This window comes from Danio rerio, chromosome 7 (assembly GCF_052040795.2).
Source record: "Danio rerio strain M-AB ecotype USA chromosome 7, GRCz13ab, whole genome shotgun sequence".
Classification (NCBI taxonomy): Eukaryota; Metazoa; Chordata; class Actinopteri; order Cypriniformes; family Danionidae; genus Danio; species Danio rerio.
In genome coordinates, this window is record NC_141027.1 from 14,590,322 (window position 1) to 14,615,863 (window position 25,542).

Below are 25,542 nucleotides of genomic sequence, written 5' to 3' on the forward strand. Positions count from 1 at the left end.
TTTCATCATTGGTGCCCTTTAAAGTTTGGTTATACTCAGGGCTACTCCCGCCAAAGGCAAGTAGATTTCAGCAGTGATGGTTTAGACAGACACTCCCACTAGCCACTTTGGCTGGTTGAAAATAACTTTCCTGTTTAATAATTCTTAAAAGCAGGATTCAACAATAAGGATGGTCCAATATGCATGCAAAGGCGATCTTAGAATTGAGAAGCAACACAACAGACAAAAATAATTGCATTCACGCGAGCTATAAAAAGCAGGTGAATACTGGATGAGGGGATAATCAATTGCGCTAACAGCTGAGATGATGCGCGTGACTTTAAAAGCATGCGCGCTCCCGTTTCCTTGCGTAAAGCAACTGTGTCCAGAAACACAACTGATGTTCTCTTTTAAATAGACAAGACAAAAAGTGATGAACATGCAGTCTTGCTGCTTTCAAGAGTTCCAGTTTTGTCTTTTTGTAAGCAGCACCAGTTGCTTTCGCTTTAACCATTTTTTTTACCTGCTTTCTTTTGCGTTAATATGGTTTAATTTTCATTTTTACAATAACATTGCTTTAATGGGAGATGAACTCCATATTTATGTGTAGTTAACTGGTGATCTGAGACCTTTAGCCAGGTCAGATTACAGTGCATATGTTTGTTAAATTAAAAGTATAGAATACAGCTATATTTTGCTTGTTTTGACACATTAAAAATTTGTGGCTTAGAAATAATTAATTGATAATGTTTGGTTTGGTTAGAGATACATTTGGTAAATCTGTCATTTTGAGCTTTGAAAATTATGTGAAATAAAAGCTAATTGTTATACTATGAAACCATAGTGCTCATGATTATTAAGCAAGCTCATACACGACACACAAAAAGTGAAATGAGTGAGAAGGCATGTGGAGATAACGGAAAATCTAAATCAAGTCATTTTAGCATGTCAAAGTCATATTTATGTGTATAAAATATATTTTCCAAACCATAAAATTGTGGCTAGTGAAAACGGCGAGTGGCTAGTAATGTTGGAAAACTATTAGCCACAGTGGCTTGTGATTAATACATTTATTGTCAAGCCCTGATTTACCTTACAGTAACTCTATTAATGTTAGTTAACTTATTTGACTTATTATATACGTTAACTAACATGAACTTAGAATTAACAATACTAACGTTGATGTGGATGAATAAGTAAACTTTAATAAATGTATGGTCAATTGTTGGTCATGTTAATAAATGTATATATATCTGCACACTTACACAAATAAAATATTTTAGAGCTGTATTTCTCACGTGCCAGTACTATGTTTATTTTAGAGATAAAGAAGCAAGACTCCATTAACTTAATCTCATTTATTTATTCATTTACATTCGGCTTAGTCGCTTATTTATCAGGGGTTGCCACAGTGTAATGAATCGCCAACTATTCCAGCATATGTTTTACACAGCGGATGCCCTTCCAGCCCCAACCCAGTACTGGAAAACACCCATACACTTTGGCATTAACACAAACACAGTTTTGTCCAGCTTTACTCAATTCCCCTGTGTTTGGACTCTGCTAGAGCACCCCGAGGAAACCCCTGCCAACACAGGGAGAACATGCAAACTCCTCACAGATATGCCTACTGGCTCAGTCGTGACTCGAACCAGCAACCTTCTTGCTGTGAGGCGGCAATGCTAACATCTGAGCCACTGTGCTGCTGCCTTTAACTCAATCTATTCCATAAAATATTTTTCAACATGGTACCATTACTACACCACTTTACCGTCTTCAACGAGTCATTTTTCATGCATTTTGCACACAATCATATCTAGGATCATGTTTGAACACAGTGCAAAACGTATCGCACAAATATTATTAGCATCTCTTCACCTTGTTGTACCTCAGCATTACCTCCGAACCGCCGGCATAAATCTAAACAGCCACGGCTCCCATAAATATCCTTGTCTTCTCACATAAATGACCACTAATTGATGTTGTGGCGACATATTATATTTGTAATCAATTTAATGCCTCTCTTTAAAGTAGAAGAACAGCAACTCAGCACTTTGCCGAACATTAGACTTACCCCAGCACATTAGAGAAAGGAGAAGATTAACTTACTACAAATATATTTCACCCAACGTAACCTAATAAACACACAAACCCACTGATGCGGTCAATAGCGCGCAGAACACTCGGCATTAATGCTTTTGATCAGACTGGAAAATGCTGATAAGGGCTTTAAAGTTACTGGAAACCATTAGTCTGCGAGGAATAGTTTGACTGCTGTTAGCGTCAATGTGAAAATGGCTCTCATAATTGTATTAAAAAAAGACGACTTGCATATAAAGGTAGTGGGCTCGTCAGATTTGTCCGTGCACCTGACCTGAATGGATTTATTGCACTGTTAGGTGTTTTTATGGCCCCTGGTGGTAAACTGGACCTTAGCAGAGAGACGTCCGGAAAGAACAGTTCAGCACTAATTGTAACTGCACTTTTTGTTTTTTTCAAAGATTTTATTAGACAACGGTGGTTTATTTAAGTGGACCCATTTAGCAATTGAGAGAATGCAAGATTTTCACACTATAAAAGTCGCTGCTGGTTGCAGTTTTTGTATTACTGCAGCTTATTTTTGTTTATTAAAGTACACTTCATTAGATACACCCTACTAGTATCGGGTTGGACCCCCTTTTGCCTTCAGAAGTGCTTTAATCCTTTGTGAATTCAACAAAGTACTGGAAATATTCCTCAGTGATTTTGCTCCATATTGACATGATAGCATCACGCAGTTGCTGCAGATTTGTTGGTTGCACATCCATGATGTCAATCTCCCATTCCACCACATCCTAAAAGTACTCGATTGGATTGAGATCTGGTGAGTGTGGAGGCCATTTGAGTATAGTGAACACATTGTCATGTTCAAAAAACCAGTCTGAGATGATACGGGCTTTATGACCACCACCAGCCTGAACTATTGATACAAGGTAGGATGGATCCATGCTGTCATGTTGTTGACACCAAAGTCTGACCCTACCGTTCAAAAAGTTGCAGCAAAAATCAAGACTCATCAGACCAGACCAATCTTCAATTGTCCAATTTTGGTGAGTCTGTGAAAACTGTAGCCTCAGTTTCCTCCCACATAGCAAATATTTTCTGGTCCAGCTCCAGGCCACACAATAACTTTTCCCTCGGCCCAAGTACAGCAAAGTATGACGGTCCTGAAGTGGCCCATAACTGCATTAAAGACCACACATGGGCCATAACTGGCCCGAATCTCAGCCAATTTATCACCTCTAACTGGCCGTGAACTGGGCCAAAACAGGTTTATTATTGGTACCAATTCTCATCTATAAGCAGGGCCAGACGGAATCTGCAGACGTTTTTTGCTATTTCGCGGAGAATTTTAGTAAAAAACTGCGGACTTCTGCGGAATTATTTTGGGAGTATCCAGCGGAGTATCATAACTTACACCTAATATATTAAATGAAAAGTAATAAATTACTGACTAAAAACTGAATAAATTCAGATTTACACATTTACTCAAGTAAATAAACAGAATTAATATTGGGCTTAAAATCCGCATAAATCTGTAATTTTGCGGAAAATCTGCGGAATTCTGCGCGCGCAGATTCCGTGTGGGCCTAGCTATAAGATATCAACACCACCCTTTAACTAGAAACCCTAAAAACTGAGCCATAACCCAGCCTAATGTTACCTAAACAATGTCAACAATCGCTACACTGATCTGGGCCACACACCTACCATCCACAACTGGCCCAAATGTAGTTTGCTGTCATGCATGCAGTGCCCTAATTGCTATGCATGGCCCACATTCAGCTGACATTATGCATGCCAGTGCCGGCAACACTCCAGCAGTGCTATAATGAGGCCACATTCTCCTCTGACCTCTGGCATCAACAAGGCATTTGCGCCCACAGAACTGCCGCTCACTGGATATTTTCTTATTTTCGGACCATTCTCTGTAAACCATAGAGATGGTTGTGCGTGAAAATCCCATTAGATCAGCAGTTTCTGAAATACTCGGACCAGCCCATCTGGCAACAACAACCATGCCACGTCCAAAGTCACTTAAATCACCTTTCTTCCCCTTTCTAATGCTCGTTTTGAACTGCAGCAGATCATCTTGACCTAAATGCATTGAGTTGCTGCCATGTGATTCGCTGATTAGAAATGTGCGTTAACAAGCAGTTGGACCGGTGTACCTAATAAAGTGGCCGGTTAGTAGCATTTGCAAGAAGTCTATTCAAGGCACTTTTCACGGATTTGTGAGTGATACATAAATGGACAAGGTGATTAAATGTGCAGCGTGCTGAGAAAAGGTGTGATATTATTTTCGAGTGGCCTGTCTTGTAATTCTCACCTGGTGTAAAGAGAAGACGTGCATGTAATGAAGAAACGTCATCATATCATAGAGGTTCAGTATAGAGTCAGTTTTAGAAGACAAGGGTGTTGTATCAGAGAAAAAGTACATATTGTTTTAGACATGTCTAGGTTTCATGCTGATGAAGAATCGCATTCTTCAGTTTATTCCTATTATTTATCAGGGGTCGCCACAGCAGAATGAACCACCAACTATTCCAGCATATATTTTATGCAGCGAATGCCCTAATTCACCTATTGCGCATGTCTTTGGACTGTGGGGAAAATCCGGAGCACCCAGAGTAAACCCAAGCCAACACAGGGAAAACATGCAAACTCCACACAGAAAAGCCAACTGACCCAGGCGAGGCTTGAATCAGTGACCTTTTTGCTGTGAGGCGATCGTACTACCCACTGCGCCACCATAACACCCCATGTTCCATTATGTGTCATTTTACAAATTTAAATATGCACTGAACAATTTTTTCATAGGATTTGCTATTTTTTTAAGGTAAGTGGTTGCAAACAATTTTTAAGGGGCTGAATTTAAACAAATTAAGTAGAACATTGCTACATTTAATTTGTTTGTTTAAATTCATTCATCCATCCGTTTTCCTTCAGCTTAGTCTCTATTTTAAAGGTCGCCACAGCGGAATGAACCGCCAACTGTTCCATCATGTTTTACGCAATGAATTATCTCTCAACCACAACCCAGTATTAAGAACACCCATACACACTCATTCACACACACACTCATACACTACGGCCACTTTAGTTTATTCAATTCCCCTATACCTCTTGTCTTTGGACTGGGGGAAACCGGAGCACGCAAAGGAAACCCACACAAACACAGAGAGAATATACAAACTCCACACAGAAATGCCAACTGGCCCAGCCAGGACTCAAACCAGCCACCTTCTTGTTGTGAGGCGACAGTGCTAGTCACTGAGCCACCACGCCGCCTGGTTAAATTACTTAATTGCCGCCCATTAAGGTCTATGTCAGCAACTGTTTTGACACCAGAGCATAGATACAACTTATGCAAAAGGACTAAGTGTTTACAGACATTGTTAAGATGGTACATTAACTTGATAATTTGTTACTCACTCTAGCTTCTAACACATAGCGTCATATAAGTATTTAACATATATAATCAGTGCTTTACACATTCAGTTATTCTAGATTATCAGTCATTGTTCAGCATAGCCTTCTCCTAGTGTTGTTCCTGTGCAGGCGTATTCCTACACAGACATACCACAGTATTTTTTACCACAGGCTGGAATGTTTGCTGCAGATCTCTCGCACGTCCCCATACTAAATGTAACCCCAAACCATGATTTTTCCTTCACCAAACTTGACTGATTTTTGTGAGAATCTTGGGTCCATGAGAGTATCAATAGGTCTTCTGCAGTATTTGTGATGATTGGGAGGAAGTTCAACAGATTATATATCTGAAAAATCTGCCACTTTTCCAAATGATCAACTAGAAGTCGTTATTATTTGTTGCTCTTACAACTGGGATCGATGACAAGACTTTTGTCAGGTAGTGAAATGATGGTTCGTTCTGTAGACAATCAGAAACAAATATTGCTTAATGGGATTAATAAGACTGACCTTTAAATGTTTTTAATTGAAAGCTGCTTTTATTCAGGCTAAAATAAAACAAATGCGACTTTCTTTAGAAGAAAAAATATTATAGGAAATACAGAAAAATTCTGTTAAACATCATTTGTGAAATATTTGAAAAAGAAAACAAACAAAAAGAAATATCACAAGAGGACTAACGATTTATTTTAATTTAATTTAATTTAATTTAATTTAATTTAATTTAATTTAATTTAATTTAATTTAATTTAATTTAATTTAATTTAATTTAATTTAATTTAATTTAATTTAATTTTAATTGACTTAAGCTCTATATGATTGAAACATACACCATTCAAACTGTTAATAAAGACCATACATCATAAAAACACCCTAGCATCTTAAGAAAATGTAAAATTTTCTACCTATACCTGACCTAAGTGTAAAAACTTGTCAAAATGTGCTGTAAATGATTCAATCCCTGAAGGCATTCACTGTAGATTCGCAGTCTGCCATCTATCTTCCTCAAGACTTTGCTACGAGCAAACACTTTTACTGTCATCTTACTGTTATGTCATCTATCATCTCATGTCTTAATGTTGCAGACCAGCAGCACAACCTTCACCACCTCCTACATAATGACGAGGCCATGCATTTTCTTGCTGGGGAAAACACAGAAAGTAAACATTGTCTGAAAGTCAAATTTGAATTAAATCCCCATCCACAATTCATAATTACTCTAATAGTCACAGGACACTTTGTTTTATTATAAATTAATTGAATATCTTGAATTTTCTAATTAAGTAGCTTCATAAAATATTGTTTGACTTGAAAGGTATTTGAACAACGGTAATAACCTCGCTAATAGGCATGCTCCTATCCATAAAGCTAATTGTTAGTGCAGCTAATAGTGTCGCCTCTTAATAAAGGACAAAAATAGATTGCCGATGTATTAGGTTCTTCATCTTTAATAATTTACATTTTATCTTGTCTTTCCTGCACGCACACTGTAAATAGCGGTGGTCTTGATAAGTATGCGCACATCTTGAGTTTGTGGGAGAATTAGACACAGATCTGTGTAATCATGTTTAACGCTTGTTGACCTCATCTATAAAATGTCATGTCTGCTGTATGACATAACAGGTGAAAAAATCATACTCACTTTAAAAGGAACACTCCACTTTTAATTGAAAATGGGTTCATTTTACAACATCTTTAGAGATAAACGGTTAAGTTTTAACATTTTTGAATCCAATTTCTAGGTCTGTCTGAAGATATGTTAGCTTAGCATAGATCATTAATCACATGGCAGCAACTCAATGCAAAGTTCAAACCGAGCATCAGAATGGGGATGTTATTAGGGCCATTAGTACGAATTGCGCATTGTGTCAACGTCACAGCCTACCTGAGTATTGTTGCTGACCATGTCCATCCCTTTATGAACACAGTGTACTCATCTTCTGATGGCTACTTCCAGCCAAACAACACACCATGTCATAAAACACGGATTATCTCAGACTGGTTTCTTGAACATGACAATGGCCTCCACAGTCACCAAATCTCAATCCAATAAAGCACACTTGGGATGTGGTGGAACTGGAGATTCACATCATGGAGGTGCAGCCGACAAATCTGCAGCAACTGTGAGATGCTATCATGTCAATATGGACCAACATCTCTAAAGAATATTTCCAGGATCGTGTTGAATCTATGCCATGAAGGATTAAGGCAGTTCTGAAGGCAAAAGTGGGTCCAAGGTGTACCTACTAGTACTAGTTTTTGGGCTGAATTGACACAAATTAAGTAGAACATTGCTAAATTTAATTTGTTTGTTTAAATTCATTCATCCATCCATTTTCCTTCGGCTTAGCCTCTATTTTAAAGGTCGCCACAGCAGAATGAACCCCCAACTATTCCAGCATGTTTTACACAGCGGATGCCCTTCCAGCCGCAACCCAGTACTGAGAAACATCCATACACACTCATTCACACACACACACACACACACACACACACACACACACACACTCATACAGTATGACCAAATTAGTTTATCCATTTCACCTATAGCGCATGTCTTTAGACTGTGGGGGAAACCGGAGCACCCGGAGGAAACCCACGCCAACAGGGGAGAACATGCAAACTCCACACAGAAAAACCAACAGGCCGAGCAGGGGCTCAAACCAGCGACCTTTCTCCTGTGAGGCGACAGTGCTAACCACTGAGCCACCGTGCTGGCCTATACGCATAGTTCATTTACAGTACTTCATCAATTAAAGGCAACAGTTTGATGATTTTTTAAAATTAAACTCAACCAACTGCTTTTTACAGCGAATGTAGAAGAAAATGACTGTGTACTAAAAAAATAGTTCAGATTATTGCTTTGAGATATGCTTTTACTTGAAGTGTAGAGGTTTTAATGTTTTTTCCTGCACACATTAATTGCTTCCTGCCACAGTTACAGTCGCCCACACACTGATGTCTTGTATAAAACTCTTCTAAAGGTGTTACTATTTCACCGATACATGCGTTTCATATACTAAAAGTTGGCAGGTGTGAGAATAATGGAGGAAATTTTAAGAAATATTAAAGTTGCCCTTGTTTCTGTTTCCTCGTACGGTTTCCGCATCTGCTCCTTAGATACAGTTGAAGTCAGAAATATTAGTCCCTTCTTTTTTCCCCAATTTCTGTTTAACAAAGAAAAAACATTTCTAAACATAATAGTTGTAATAACTCATTTCTGATAGCTGATTTATTTTACCTTTAACATGATGACAGTACATAATATTTTACTAAATATTTTCCCAGACACTTCTATACAGCTTAAAGTGACATTTAAAGGCTTAACTAGCTTAATTAGGCAAATTCGGGTCATTTGGTAAGTCTTTGTTTAAAAGGTTTTTTTTCTATAGGCAATCGAAAAAAAAATTTTTGTTTAAAGGAGCTAAAAATTTTAACCTTTAAAAGGTTTTAAAAAAATAATAAAACTGCTTTTATTCTTGCCAAAATAAAACAAAAAAGAGTTCTCCAGAAGAAAAAAATATTATGAGACATACTGTGGAAATTTCCTTGCTCAGTTAAACATAATTTCTAATATCTTAATATTTGAAAAAATAAAAATAAAAAATAATATATATATATATATATATATATATATATATATATATATATATATATATATATATATATATAGAAGGCTAATAGTTTAGTTATATTTATATTTTTATGGCATATGAGGAATTCAGTATTTCTCCCATGCACAAAAAGTGCTGCTTCTTTGGCCGTATAGGGACAGAAGTTGATTTCTGTCAGCTCAGCACTTTAATAACATTTTCATTCAGTGCTTTGATGGTAAAAAGAAATGCAGTTTGGCTTCAATGAGGCGTTTCCACCATATCATGCATTAATTCTTTATTCATCATACGTTGACTCTATGGACTCTGTTTTAACAATCCCGGCGCAAAGAACAAAGGGCATGGTGCAAAAGCATTAAGGGTGTGTCCGAATCTATTTTTGCTATTTTAAAATCCACTTTGCGCCATGGCGCATGGTCTAACAGGGTTGAGCTTATTCTCTTAATGAGTTAGAGGTGTGTTTTGAGAATAAACCAATCAGAGTCCTATCTCCCATTCCCTTTCAGAGTCAGTTGCGTCGCGCCATGGTGCATTTGCTATTTACATGGCAGACTTTGTAAGTGGAAAAACTAAACGCTTCACTAGTAAAAAACACAGTAAACCGTAAAAACAGTTAAACAGAGCATCTACAGGCGAGAAGGAGAGATGAGCCTCCTTACTCTTTACTTTCACTTTCACTCTCTTTTGTGGATAGAGAAATGTGTTGTACGCACAGACATCCATTAGCCTGTAATTGATTTCGTTTATTAAGCGCAAAGATTTGTTTCAAAACTATTTCCAAATTCAGGTCTAATTTCCAGCAAACGAATAAATGAACAATAGTATCGAAGTGTGTTTTAATACACTGAGTTATTTCCAAACACACATGCTATGCCCTAAATGGTCTAAAACCTGACAGGTGGGTAAATATGCATATAATAAATAATACTGCTAATAATAATGATTTTATACAAAAGCAAATTGTCATGAATAAACAAAAAAGCTCCCTGAGATGAAGAAGGCATGGAGGCAGTGGCTTTTATACTTATGTAGGCTAGAAAATAATATTTTTTGTAATAATTTCATCCTTTAATTCTTTTTCATTAGATATTTGCGTATTGCTGTACATCCTGTGTACATTAAGCAATGTTTAGACGAGGCGCACAACTAATGCGGTCTGCGCTGGACTTTAGACCTGCTTTGATCTGATCTATTGTGCAGTCTATTATAGTTCCTCAAAAGAGCAATGCGCCAGCAATGTGCCTTAACACGCCTCCTTTTTTGACCAGAACGCCTAAGGGCTCACATATGAACGCAAAAGCATTTGCTATTTAAACAGCGTGCTGCAAAACGTTAAAACGACTCTTGCGCCAAGCTGAAAGCAAACAACAATTGCGTCGCTCCTTGAGCCGCATTGCACCGGGCGTATGATAGGGCCCTATATGTCTATGTGAAACAAGGTTATCATAAATCAATCAATCAACCAATTAATTAATTCGGCTTAGTCCCTTTATTAATCTGGGGTCGCCACAGTGAAATGAACAGCAAACTTATCCAGAATATGTTTTATTCTATCACTGGGAAACATACATACACACATATTCACAAGCATACAATACCAACAATTTAGTTTGTTCAATCCACCTACAGCGCATGTCTTTGGATTGTGGGGGAATATGGAGAACCCGGAGGAAACCCACGACAACATGGGGATAACATGCAAGCTCCACACAAAAACAACAACTAACCTAGCCGAGACTCGAACCAGTGACTTTCTTGCTGTGAGGCGACAGTGCTAACCACTGCACCACCGAGTCACCTTTCTTTCATTTAGGTTAACAAAAATGTTTTTTTGACTATTAGTTTTAGTCTTAGCTTTCGTTTACTAAAATAACCTTGGCGTGAAAAGCATAGCGATGGTGCACAGAGATGCGGCACTTATGCAATCTTTTTCTCTCCTAAAAAAAGGCACCGGATAATCAGGGTTATAAGAGCTAGTCAAAGAGTCACGTTGTATTACACAGTTAATATTGGCTGCGTTTCTCAGAAAGGGAATCAAATATTAGAGATGACTCACTTCCACAGACATCAAAAATGGACTGGAGTGGCTGCTTCCTTTCTTTTATATCAACTGATTGTATCTTCATGGCGAATCGAGCGACAGTGTTTCCCTTTCATCATCGTGGCCTGAGCGACAGGAAGCTGCTCAACACACCGGCTGACGCATTTTCACAGTCACTGAATGGTGTCCTTGGAAGTGTCTTGAAGACGCTTCGTGAGTGTCAGGGGAAAAGTCGACTCTACTTGTTGACTGTCAAGGCCTCTGATACACCTGTGGAATTAAACACAAGCCTCTGACTCATCCAACATGTACCAGACAGAGCTTTGCTTCATCTGATGAATGACCAAAAAGGAATTCAGGACACATTTGCTGCACAAAACAGAGAGTCCTTGATGAGTTGTATTTTTAAAAGATCATCTTTTTCAAGCGGAAAGGAGTGTGTTTGTGTGTGTGTCCAGGGGCCTAATTCATGTCATTTTTTTGAAAGGTGAAATTAAAGGTTGTGCCCTGAAAGAAAACAAGAGATGCTTGTAAAGATGAATTATTTTTAATTAATCTGAAGGGAACTTGGTTTCAAATCTTGACCTAAAAGAAGGATTAATAAATAAATAAAACAAGCAAAAAAGACCATTTTTGGGAGAAAATCTATTTCATAGTGAAAAAAATCCATTGGGCTGTCCAATTGGACTTCATTCCCAACATTTTCTGCCGAATGATATCAAACATAGGGCTCGTTCACAATTTGGAGCAGCAATTATGACCATTTCTATCTATCTTGTGTTCAGTAAATGTTAAAAGTAGCCCAATAAAACTGTATTAATCTAAATAAAAAAAGAATGGGAGGGACCATTCATATTTATAATTTTATTCAACATATTTGTACATATTCATTTATTTAAATGAAGAATGGCAAAATAGCAGATTTCCAACGCAATCTCTCAGCAATTCATAACATTTATTTAGTGGCTAATACGTATGAATTCGTACGATCTAATTCGTACAATATAGTAAGATTTACTCATCACCCAATCACGGTTGGGGTTAGGGATGGGGTTGGGTACCATGCCTCCTTTTTACGTATATTTTCCTACTACTGAACTCAAATTCGTAGCCACTAAACTGACAAAACATAAAATACTTACGCTCATAATATTTGAGCACAGCAAAGAGGGTTGATGTTCGGCCACAAGATGGCGACAAAGACTGCATAATTTCAAACTACAGCAGATCAAACCATTATCAAACAGATAAGAGGAAAGCTGATCTCTCTCTTTCGTATTTTGAAGTGCTGTATTCACACCATAAAAATGTGGTAGTGTTTGGTTTGCCTTTTTCGGGGTTAATTATTGTGATCTGATTGCAACAGAGAAATACAGGGAAATCTCTGTAGAGTGATGGCATTTCATGTTGTTCAGCCTTATAATCTTAAAATTTGAGCAAAATAGGCTGTTGTGTCATCACTTTAGACATTACACTAGAGAAGCACGACAAAAGACGTTGGTGAATTAGCAATGGTTTCTGCTGTTCTGCTGAACAGGTGTGTGTTAGGTGCATGACAGGAGTTGTAGTTCATATAAGTGTCAGACTTGTTGTTCTGGTGATTTGTTCTCCAGCGGTCTATAAAGGTTAGATTGTCGGTGATTTCAATTATATATCAATTCTGAAATTATTCAAATCTTCTAGCACTGCCAACAGCAAGTTGCACTTTCACTTTAACAATGTCTCCATTTCCTCTTGTCTCTATTTCCCCATTTCTGTTATCAATTGAACTGATTGTACTGACATATTTCTCCATAATGAAATTTTGTTTTTCATTTGGAACTCCTCCAAGACCATTTTTCTAGTAAAGAAAATCGAACTAGATCATCATTAGACCTTGTTGACAAAAAAAAAGCAAGCAACGCAACCTCCCCCCCACCCAACTAAATAACAAAACGACAACAAACCAAACCCCACAAAAAAAAAAAAAAAAAAAAAGGAATTTGCATTTATAGACAGAACGGGTTTCATTTAATCCATTAAAAAGGCTTGATTAAAAATTGAATTGTTTATTTTATTGAATTGAAGCCAGCCACTTTTGATCTCTTTAATCACTCATTGTTAGTTGGTCTGCCAGGCTTAGCTTCTCATTCTGTCTCTATTGTATTGGGCTCCTTGATTGCTGCTAGCAATTTTTTTTACTGTTAAATATGATTGTGATTTCTCCCACTGTATTAAAAACCCTCATCAAGAAAGAAACTACTGTAGCTATTAATTGGGAGTTGCATTGTAAATCCCCGTCTGACCAAAAATAACCTCATGTTTTATTTTGATCATAGTTCATCTTAGTTATTCTCTCCAATAAATGTGGGACAAAAGACCCTGTGTTTCTGTATTTTCTACAACACACAATCTAGTACTCATTTACAGTGCTATCATAATTATTAAGCAAATTAATGTGCCTGGAAACGTGCTTTCAGAGGTCATATAAAATGCAATGGTGGTCAGTGGCAAGTTCAGAAGTTTAGTTTTTCTACATTTCTAAATCAATTGCATGAAAAAGAGTGATATTTGAAAGCTAAATATCCTTATATTTCACATATCGGCACTGGAGAATCATACCAAACACTCAAAAAATTATTTTTTTTTGCAGCTTGTTCAAACTACCTAGTTGAAATGAGCTGAATCAACACAGTTCTTAAGTTTTTTAAGGGATCAAATGAATTATTTTATGTTCAATCCACTTAAATTTGTATAAGTTGACTCAATTGATTTATGTTGGACAACATGAAGTAATTGTGTGGAACCAGGATTTTTATTTTTATTTTTATTTTACAGTGAACATGCAAACAGGATTAATTAGTGTTTTTTTTAAGGGCACCTATGTTCAAAATCAGCGTTTGTAAGCTGTTTGGACAGAAATGCATGTAGGTATAGTGTGTCCACAGTCATCAGGGAGATATAAGCGCAATAAGTTTCTTTTTTTTTGGACTTCCGGGTAGGTGAGCTAAGGAGTAGCACGTGTTTGTTAGTAGATCCTGCAGATTTTTTCCTGAATTAATGCACATTTTTACTTAATACCAAGTGCCTCCAGATAATTGTATGAAGATGAAAACTAAAGACAATAAAGGGGCTAACGTGCAGCATTTGCAACACATCCTCGAATGAATGTTCAACGGACTGAGATTGATACGGCTTTAGGCGACATTCAGACTCTTAAAACTGAAATAATTTTATCACTACGCTGGGATCTGGCAGAAATATTTCGCTCTGAACTACGGTCTGTGCTAGGCAATGACTTATCGACCATCAAAAGTAAACTTCAAGCCTAACACGATGGTTCGATCCAAACTAAAATGTCGATACTGAAAATTGTGGTGAAGTATACGGAACATTCTCTTTCCACATGTTTAGATAATATCACTGTGCTACATGAAAAGGTTGACTCTTTCGGCTACTGTGGTAAAACTAGAAGAAAAATACACTGTAAAAATGACACGACAACAAATGTTTTGTTACTTAAACAAATTAGAATTGGCCAAACAAGTTGTAAACTATTTTATTCTAGTTATACAGTACAATGTTTGAAAAACTCACTTAGTCACTATAGCTCTAAATTACTCTTGGGTTTTTTTTCACCTAGTGCAAATTTCTAGCTTCAATTCAGTTAAAAGAACTTGAGACTCAATTGAGGAGAGTTGCATGCATTTGTTACAAAAGTGTTGTGCATTTTGCTTCATTCGTTTCTTTTTTGTGGGATGGTTGCTTTTATTCAGTGATTTACTGGATAAAACTGGTTCAGAGGAGTCAATTACTGTTTTTAGTAAACACACTGTAAAAATGACTTTAGTTATAGAATGGTACTGTGTCACCAGCTCTAATTTACTCATGGGATTTTTTTCTCCTGGGTTCTGTTCTTCGTACGTGGATTACTCAATTAGCTGGATTTGGATGTTGACGATTTGACACGATCCAGGATAAGAGAAAATTTATTAATATGAACTTTTTAGATACAAACGCGTCCATGCACAATATTCAACTTTTAAAAAAAAAGGACTATCATTTATGCAGTCATGCACATGTTTTGATCACTAATATGTTGGTGATTGACAGCTGTACCAATATCAAAATTCTTTTTTGATGCAAAATTAATTTACAGTTATTAATATACAGTTAAAATACAGTTATTCCTTACGCCGATTAAAAAAACTTGAGTAGGCCTATAGGCTACTATAATAAAGAAAATATTCTCTAAATGTAGAACTAAATACACTGATATGCATTGAAATACACGATGAATACACTTGACACATGAAAGTGTAAAGCCTGCAGCTCACAACAAACCTGGAAAGTTATTGCGTGTCATATTTAACAAACCCTTTACTGTAAATTTGATGTAATTTTGCTCATATGGATAATTGAATAATAATCAGATGATGTCATTACGCTGCTGTGCTGTCAGCCAATCGCTGCATTGCTGATCATGATTTTGAGGATTGATAGATCTGTCTTTCACAACACACACAGCTATCTCAGATCAGTTTACCCAGACACTTTAATCAAAGTTTAAGCAAACTTGTTTGAAGAACCAAATTAGCCAGAGATCAATTATCAAGATAAACAGATTCAGGATCTGCCAAATCATCTTAAAACATTTAAGCGAGGTATGAAGAACAGACCCCCAGTGCTAATTTTTAGCTTTAGTTCAATGATTTGAAAAGTTACAAAAGATACAAAGTTTAGCTTAACATTTAAGTAAGTTTGAATGAAAAGTTCAAGTTTGTTCATTTGATTCAACATCATAAACAACAACAACAACAACAACAAATTTAAATTCAAGAGTTCACACTTAGCTGATGATTTACAAAGCTTATTTGGCATGCTGTCCCGGGAGAGAGCCCCGAGCTCAATGGCTCCTCGAGCCCGGGGCTTCCTCCCGTTGGCAGAGCAAGAAGGGAGCCCGAGCTCGGTGGATCTCAGAACTCCCCTGCTGCTGTAGCTAAGGGAACGTAAGGGATTAGACAAGCTTGATTGTTATGTATGATGAATGTCTTTGGATGGTGGGAGGAAACCGGAGAACCCGGGGAAAACACACGCGGACACGGGGAGGACATACAAACTCCCCACAGAAACACCCACCGGTCCTATGGAACTAGGGCCTGCAGTATTCTTGCTATGTGGCTCGCAGTGCTAACCACTGGACCGCCGTGCCGCCCAATCACAGGTAAAGGAGGAGAATAGGGGAGGAGGGGGGTTTCTTCCAAACGAAGATAAAGTGAACTGAAAACTGAGGCTATTTATAGTGGCTTGGGGCTCTTATGATTGGAAGATTAGTGATAAGCAAATGCGAGACTGGCCGTGATAAATCATAAGCACGTGATCCTCTCGAAATTAGTTTATGAATAAACTTCACTTGTTTACAAATTGTGTATATCAGGGGTGGGCAATTATTTTTTTCCCAAGGGCCTACATTAGACTCTGAGGCAGTTTTAGAAGGCCAGACATATACAGTTAATTTGTAAAAAAAAAAAAAAAAAAAAAAAAAAAAAAATTCTGTGAAGCTATTCAATAAACATTTATAAAAACACCCCTTCCTACTTGTGCATTGTACAGGCGCATCTCCATTAAAATAACAAACTGAGCGTGCAAAAGACGATATATGTGCAAGTTCACATTTGTTCCCTTTTCAGAATGGGAATCAGAAAGAGCTTTATTGCCAGGTATGTTCACAGATACGAGGAACTTGTTATGACAGAGCTTCTACAGTGACAGCTTCTACAGTGCAACAGAATTACAGAGACAGGATAAAAAACAGATAATACATTTATTTAAAAAATAGAAGTAAGTAGTGAATGCTAATATACAAATTGACAAGTGTATGTAACTACTATATACAACACAATATGTGCAGTTGTTATGTGCAACTTGTGAAAGTTTAATTTCAGACGTATTGTATTTCATGTGTGTTTTTTTCTTGTTTAAATATTTTTTGAAAACCCAATAAATAGATTATAAATTATATTTATCATCAGACTCCCATTGTGAAAACCCATAAAGCATGACAGTATGCTCTGCTGCTGAGAAGTCATTATGTGTAATGAACTGTAACTTTCATTTTTTATTTACCTGGGCAACATGTTGGAAATGGCTTTTTGCCCCCACACTCTCCTATGTCAATTATTGAGCTGGATGCACATGCAATGCTAATGTATAACATGTTTTGCTTCAGCTAAGTTCACAGTGGGTTATAGTGGCTATGCATAATTGAAATATAGTCCTAGTGTACATAAAGCATCATTATGCAGATATGGGGGACTGAGATGTGAAGAGGAAGTTTCCTCTTTGTCTTTTCTCTTGTAATGCAATCACACTGCACTTTGTGCCTTCAATTCATATTTATGTGAATGCACCAGACCGGAAAATGCAGGCTTTTGCAAGTTGCTGTATCAAAGTTCAAGCTTGTTAAACTCTGACCTACGAATTCACATCACAGGACTGTGTGAGACTAATAGAAGAACAAAACTTGACCTCTCAGTAAAGAAATTAAAAATATGGAGCAATTGCATGTTTATTATGTTGCGTTTACACCCATTGTCGAGCACTGCGTCACTTGCTCTAGTTTACACATGGGATGTTTTTTCTCGCCTGCTAATTTTTAGCTTGAGTTTAATTAATTGAATTTGTGTGTCGCTTCATACATTTTTTTGTGAGATGGTTGCCTTTATTCAGTGATTTAATCGGCAGAATTGGTTCAGAGAAGAAAAAGTTCAGATGCAATAGCCTCTAAAAGCCATTTGAAATTTCCTTAAGCTGCGTTCACACTAGACGCGGAAGAAGAGTCAAGTGCTAGTGATTTACATGTTAAGTCAATGCAAAGACACGAATAGACATCCTGCGGTGTGATACGTGAAAATGGCACGATACGCGCAGCGCGAATTGAGTGTTTCGCGCAAATTGCTTAAGTTCGAAAATCTGAACTTCAGCAGACATTAGCGCCACGTTAACCAATTAGGAGCTTGCTCTTGTGGGGGCTTGATTATGACGTAGTGCCTGTTGTTGGTGTTCTGGGGGAAAATCCTCCTGCTCACACCGACAACAGTTCATCAAACTGGGCTTGGCTCTGTCAGTAGCACCACTGCAAGCCTCCGTCATCCAGTTTAAGTTTCTGGAGGAGTTTATGAGCTCACAGAGCTGAGCGCACCTCTGAAAGGATCTAGTGGACATTGCTCCAAATGTATCGACACTGTTTTTTAGCCTTCCTTAAGCACATAAACACAGTTATTATCGCAATAAAATCCATGTTAGCCATTTAGCAATGAAGCTAGAGTAACTGGGCTGACAGAAGCCTTTCCCATAATGTGAATCCGCATCTGTTCTAGTAAATTTAATGCGTGAATAAAGCGGATTAGACGCGTGAAAAAAGCGAGTAACTTAAAATGTTCACACATCTATTTACACGCGAATAGCGTTTGGTGTGAAAACAGCATTAGAGAAATTAACATTTTCAAGATCCTGTGTGTGGGTTCAGTAGTTTCAAGTTTATGGCGAAGAATACACTCTTTTAAAAGTCTTTAAAATTAAATAACTCAACATGAGTCTGAGAAAAATGCTAATTTTTGCAGAAAATTTCAGACAGCACTTAGAGGTTTTTGCATCTGAACTCCTCATTTATTTATTTTTTTGTTGCGCATTGCATGTCTTTTTTTTGTTCTGCTTTCTTGTGTTGTTTTTTGTTATTCAATAGATTCCCACTCTAACGTTATCCATGCTTTGATTGGCTGCTGGTCGCAGAGGCCTATAGAAAAGAACTTACTGCAGGGCTCAGAGAGCTCATTTGTGGTGCGACAGTTGCCGGGAGTGGAGCTCCTGGATTTCCCTACCCCTTTGGCCGACAACCAACATTTAATCTTCTATTGTTCATGCGGTCAACTTTTTGAGAGTTTGAGCTTGTAGGGGTGGCCTGTCTATTTATTTGATTACTTTTGACTGTAGATGCGTTCAATCTGAACTATGGCTGTAGCCGGTGATCAACATGATAATGAAGAGCGCAGGCAGGGGCGGAGTTGAAAACTCTTCTTTAATAAAAATTTTCTTTAATAAATCTATTCAATTACTCGCAACTGAGTGTCCTAAGTTTGGTTGTCGACTGAAGGGGATCTTTTGCATCAAGTTATTGTTTTGTTCGGGAAATCCACCACCCACAACACATTTCAGCGGATTTTCAGGCCTTTAATGTAATCAAGAAAGGAATCCCAAGTCTTATAAAAGGAATCTAATGAGCCAGAGAGTGAGCATCTCAGCTTTTCAAGTCTGATACAGTAAAAAATGTCCTGTATCCACTTGTCATGTGTAGGGGGGAGGTGTGTTTGCATTTTAAAAGTATGGCACGTCTGGCTAGGGTATATGCCGAAGCATGCTAATAGGATTTTTAATTTGCAAGTAACCTGGGTTAATCGCAACCCAAGCTCATTCTGAAAACGTAGTCCCGCGGATGTTTCTGGAGACAGCGGAATACGTCCCGGGGGGTACGTACGGCTGCATTAATTTTTTTCAAGCAAACGCTGCGGGGCGGTGTGACGCTGTTCCCTTTCGCGCTTGCCTTACCTCCTTGTGGAGGGCTTCCCTGCTGCAACCCGTTTGTCCACTCAGCTTACAGTGTACGTCGGCAGGCTCGAGATGCAGAGTTGACCATGGCGACTGGTTTCGAGTCCGGGGAAGAGCGGTTTCAGCAATCAGGTAAGACAAAAACAGAATCCCAAAAATTAAGTGAATAAGTAGAAAAAAATGCGGTAGAAAAAAAAAAAAATCAGGGCTTTTATTTTTTTGGACGGCTTTTGTAAACTGTTGCTTGGTTTAGGTAAGCGAACGGCCGGGCGGGTCGATCGGAAAAATTAATTGGGTTCAGGGAAGGAGGAGGGCGGGTCGGCCGATTGGCCGGTCGCGCAGTCAATTATCTGGTCAGTTGGACAGCGGCCTCTGGTGGGTTCACGCGAGAACAGCGCGGGCGCGAACCGCACTCGCGAGAGGCATTTGAGACGTGAAAAAGCGCACAACAGCAGCCTCTCGCGGACTCACAAAAACAAAAACTGCTTCTGTACGTACCCGCCGGGACGTATTCCGCGGTCTCCAGAAACGTCCGCGGGACTACGTTTCCACAATGAGCCTGGGTTGGTTAATCTTTACTGGTGAATTGTATGCCAATGCAAAATCGACGCGTTTAAGGTCTGTTTTCTTTTAAAATCAGCTATCTCCACCGGCTGAGTGATATCCAATATAAAGTGGGTCTCTGATTGTACAAGAAGCACTGCGATAAATTACATTTTCCCTGCCATGTCTTTATAATATGAGCATTTATTTTACCTTAGTATATTTAATGGAGCTTCTGCGCTAGCCTGCCGATTCTGATGAGCGCGTGCGAGCAGATGGCTTTTTGTCTTGTTTTACGCTTAAGCAACTAAATGTATGCCAAAGTCTGTTTAAGTGATTGTATTGAATTACATTACAACATCGATGCTGTAAAAGGAACCGTATAAAATGGAAAACAACTTACAATAACAGGTCACCGGAAGTTTATCAGTATGGGAAACAGCTTGGCATATACCCCAATGTGGTAAAGGCAAGAACCTTGCTGTCACAAACTGTCAAATCACATTCAAGGAATACACCAAAGACGGCTAACAAAGGATCAGGTTGTATATTGATTTTAAGGGCTTTATTAAATATATTAAAAACACCAGATCAAAAGGCGGCCAACTGTGGACATGTCCAAAACATATGCAGATGGTCAGCAGGTGAATTTTTGCAACGAATACAAACAGAACTCTTATCTGGAAAGAAATAAGCCAACTGAGCATTGGTTAAGTGAGCTCTAAATAATATTTTACACTGCATCAAACCCTGCCTATCACATAATGAAGAGGAATGCACTCGGTGCAAAATGTTATCCCTGTCATAGTAATTCCTGTTTAGAATTTAACCGAGCTTTTAATTGTCATTTATAAGGGATTTATAAAGCATGAATAGTCCTCACTTTAGATTGGGTCACAAAACTGCATGAGTTGAGTTAATAAAGCATTTATTAACATACATAGCAACCATTTCTATACGCCTGAACAATAAGAATTTTAAAAGTTAATTTTAATAGTTTATTAATCATTTACTAACTCATTTTGAATGATCTTAAAAACAACTAACTATGCTAAAACAACTGGTTTGTAAATAATGCAATACTTAATTTAGTAATGAAAAATAAATTATTATTACATGAAAACACAATTATTAAGCACATTATAAATGTGGCTATAAGTCAAAAATACAGCATTTGTAGCTGCAGTTATAAACTGCTTACTAACGCGTATTAATGAAGAGTTAATGCTTAACAGATAATGAATTCACTATTTGTTAATGCTTCATAAATGATTCATAGTGTGTTCGTATTATAAAGTGTAACCTTTCAGAGGTCGCCACAGTGGAATGAACCGCCAACTATTCCAGCATATATTTTATGCAGTGGATGCCTCGCATGGTTCAGGATTGGTAGAGCTACGCATCGATGAATTTGCTCTTCAGTGTTTGAACTCTCAGTAATGATTAAATCACACTGAACTGAGCTGAACTGAACTGAACTGAACTTAAACACTAAAACCTGAACCACACTGTTCCAGTTACTATGACCATTTATGTGAAGCTGCTTTGACACAATCTACATTGTAAAAGCGCTATACAAATAAAAAAAAAGCTGAATGCCCTTCTAGCCGCAACCCAGTACTGAGAAACACCCATACACTCTCGCATTCACATACACTCATATAGCCAATTTAGTTTATTCAATTCACCTGTACCGCATGTCTTTGGACTGTGAGGGAAATCAGAGCACCCGGAGGAAACCCTTGGCAACATGGTGAGAACATGCAAACTGTTCAGAAATGCCAACTGACCCAGCCGGGACTCAACCGGCGATCTTCTAACTGTCAGGCAACAGTGCTAAACGCTGAGCTGCCAGGTTTACAGTTCAGTGTCTCTTTAAAATTTTTTTTAATAAAAGAAATTGTATCAACAATAAACTAAAACAAACCAAAAAATGTAATTAAAACTAAACTTAAATATACAGCCAATTTAAAAATATTATTTTAATAAAAAGGTTCACACACTCTTGTACGTTTTGTATAATTGTACAGTACACTACTGGCAGTAAGGTAGCCATAAGTTACTGTAAAAATGAATAACATTTAGATGCTGTAACTAAATTAAGAGTGCATTTATGCATGTATGTTCATTTTTACAGTTTTATACTGTAGTAATGCTGCAAAATATTGATATGAACTTGCAATTATACAATAGAATTCCTTGCTTTTTTGCTGGACATTAGATTATTTTTAAGCATTTAATCTTATCAGTTATGTCCATTAGACTTTTATGTTACATTCATTAATTTTCCTTCGGCTTAATCTATATTTTAGAGGTCGCCACAGCGGAATGAACCGCCAACAGTACACACTCATTCACACACATACACTACCAGGGGTGGATGGCCATAGAGATTGCCCCCCCCCCCCCCCCATATCACTCAACAATCGCAACTTATGCGGCCTGAGCTACAAGAACGGGTAAAAATGATGTCCCAGTCCGCCTCTGTACACTATACTCTCAGAAATAAAGGTACGCTATAGCTGTCACTGGGGAGGTACAAGCTTGTACTTAAAGGGTTCATATTGGTACTTCAAAAGTATATATTAGTACCTAAAAATTTTTTACTGTAAGAGGAACAATTTTTATTTCTGAGAGTGTACGACCAATTTAGTTTATTTAGTTCAGCTAGCATATGTCTTTGGACTGTGGGTGAAGCCACTGCACCCAGAGGAAATCCACAGGATTAAAGATGTTTCAATGTCATTAAATTAACTGTATTACTCTAGTGCAGTTTAAGGCAGAATTATTAGCCCTCCTTTGAAGTTTTTTTTTCTTTTTTAAATATTTCCTAAATGATTTGTGTCTGATAATATTTTTTCTTCTAGAGAAGGTCTTATTTATTTTATTTCAACTAAAATAAAAGCAGTTTTTAATTTTTTAAAAACCATTTTAAGGACAAAATTATTAGCTCCTTTAAGCTTTTTTCCCCAATAGCCTACAGAACTACAATAGACTACCACAGCCATATCACCCTGCAGCCCAAGACCGGTTACTCACTGAAGCTAAGCAGGGCTGAGCCTGGTCAGTACCTGGATGGGAGACCACTAGGGAACACTAGGTTGCTGTTGGAAGTGGTGTTAGTGAGGCCAGCAGGGGGTGCTCAACCTGTGGTCTATGAGTCCTAATGCCCCAGTAAAAGTGAAGGGGACACTACACTGTCAGTGGGCGCCATCTTTCGGATGAGACATTAAACCGAGGTCCTGACTCTCTGTGGTCATCAAAAATCCCATGGCACTTCTCGTGAAAGAGCAGGGGTGTAACCCCGGTGTCCTGGCCAAAGTCCCTCTATCGGCCCATACGATCATGGCGTCCTAATCATCCCCTTCCACCGAATTGGCTCTATCACTGTCTCTCCACTCCACCAATAGCTGGTGTGTGGTGAGCGCACTGGCACCGTTGTCCTGTGGCTGCCGTCGCATCATCCAAGTGGATGCTGCACACTGGTGGTAGTGTGGAGAGACCCTCCTCATGATTGTGAAGCGCTTTGGTTGTATGGCCATACACAATATATGCGCTATATAAATACACATTACATTACATTACATTACATTACATTTACATTAAATGACAGAACAAACCATTGCTATACAATAATATGCCTAATTACCCTAACCTGCCAATATACCTAGTTAAGCCTTTAAATGCCACTTTAAGCTGTATTAAAAGGGGATGGTGGGGGGTGGGGGGGTGGCATGGATCGCAGATAATGTATCTGAAGGCCTCCTAAACGTATTTTGTTATTAGTTGTGCTTTTAGTTGAGTCTGTGTATTACGAAGCTACAATGCAGATGTGCTTCAGCATGTTGTAATAGAAATCTAATGAAATACGGTAGTATACTGTAATAAAAACAGAAATGTTAATACCATATTTTTAACGGTGAACTTCTGGCAATTTTTTTATCACCAATTTTACAGATTTTTCTTCTTCCTTGACAGCGTACTAAAGTGCAAGAGTAGAGCAAAGTGACAGAAAACATCATTCGCACATGGTCTCCAAGCGAACACAGATGCTTTCACCTTTATCACATCTCACACACGCAGCACATCTCTTTCCTTTTTACTGCTGTTGATCAGCACCATCTTCACCTGCGCACTCTTCTCTCCGCCATTGTGTGACACATACAATAACTGAGGCGGCACTTTCATCTTACATCATTTCCTCTTACTGTCAAAAAAGAAATAAATAAATGAAAATCCTGCACTTGATGTTCTCCAGACTGCTTATTCATTTCAAAACATGGTCAGAACATGAACTAGGCATCGCAAAAGCTACAATGTTTATGCTCTTGTTTTTGTTTGTTGCTGTTGACCATCATCACTTGCTGGTTGTCTTATCATTCATTCTCCTTTGGCTTGGTCACTTTTTTATGAGAGGCGTACACAGCAGAATGAACTGCCAACTATTCCAGCATATGTTTCATGCAGCGGATGTCCTTCCAGCTGCAACACCAGTGCTGACAAACACCCATGCATTCTTCTTTTGAGGTGAACATTAAACAAGTTAAGGGTGAGTAAATTCATTCATTCCTTTTCTTCATCAGGGGTCGCCACAACAGAATGAACCACCAACTATTCCAGCATGTTTTACACAGCCACAACACAGTACTGGGAAACATCCATACACACTCATTCATACTACACACACTCTGGCCAATTTAGTTGATTCAATTAACCTATTGCGCACCCTGGAGGAAACCTACGCAAACACAGGGAGAACATGCAAACTCCACACAGAAATGCAAATTGACCCAGCCAGAGCGCGAACCAGTGACCTTCTTGCTATGAGAATACAGCGCTAACTTGCTTCTTGATTTAGGAATTTTAGATATTTAGACTTAGAAACAAGACAAATAATCTAAGAAAGAAAAGCATTATTTTTGCAGTAAAGAAAGCTAAAAACCTGTAACCATTGACTTTAATACTAGAAAACATAAACTAAAAGAAAATGATTACAGGTTTTCAGCATTCTTCAAAACATCTTCTTTTGATTTCAACAGAAGAATGAAACTTATAAATGTTTGAAACAAGTTGAGGGTGAGCAAATGATTTTATGAAACCTTTTGGGTGAACTACCTCTTAAAAAATAACAACATATCTTTACGTTTTCACAACACATCAACACATTTTGACACATTTTAAGATGCTTCAAAAAGCTAAAGATGACTCAAGATATGCCAGTTTGGCACAGCATGCGTTTCCACTGTTAAAAGCACAGATTAAGAAAATATGCTAAACGACATGACCGCGAAACGTTGATTAGTGTTAATG

The 25,542-nt window shown here is 37.9% G+C and overlaps 1 long non-coding RNA gene across 1 annotated transcript in view; it reads right to left on the reverse strand.

The window, feature by feature from the left end:
• Positions 1-10,600: 10,600 nt before the first annotated feature.
• The window catches only part of LOC147835935 (uncharacterized), a 379,840-nt gene continuing 364,898 nt past the window's right edge, over positions 10,601-25,542 (reverse strand). Inside the window, exon 6 of the long non-coding RNA XR_015495462.2 lies at positions 10,601-11,376. This is a non-coding gene — a long non-coding RNA (uncharacterized LOC147835935). The remainder of the gene's footprint in view (positions 11,377-25,542) is intronic.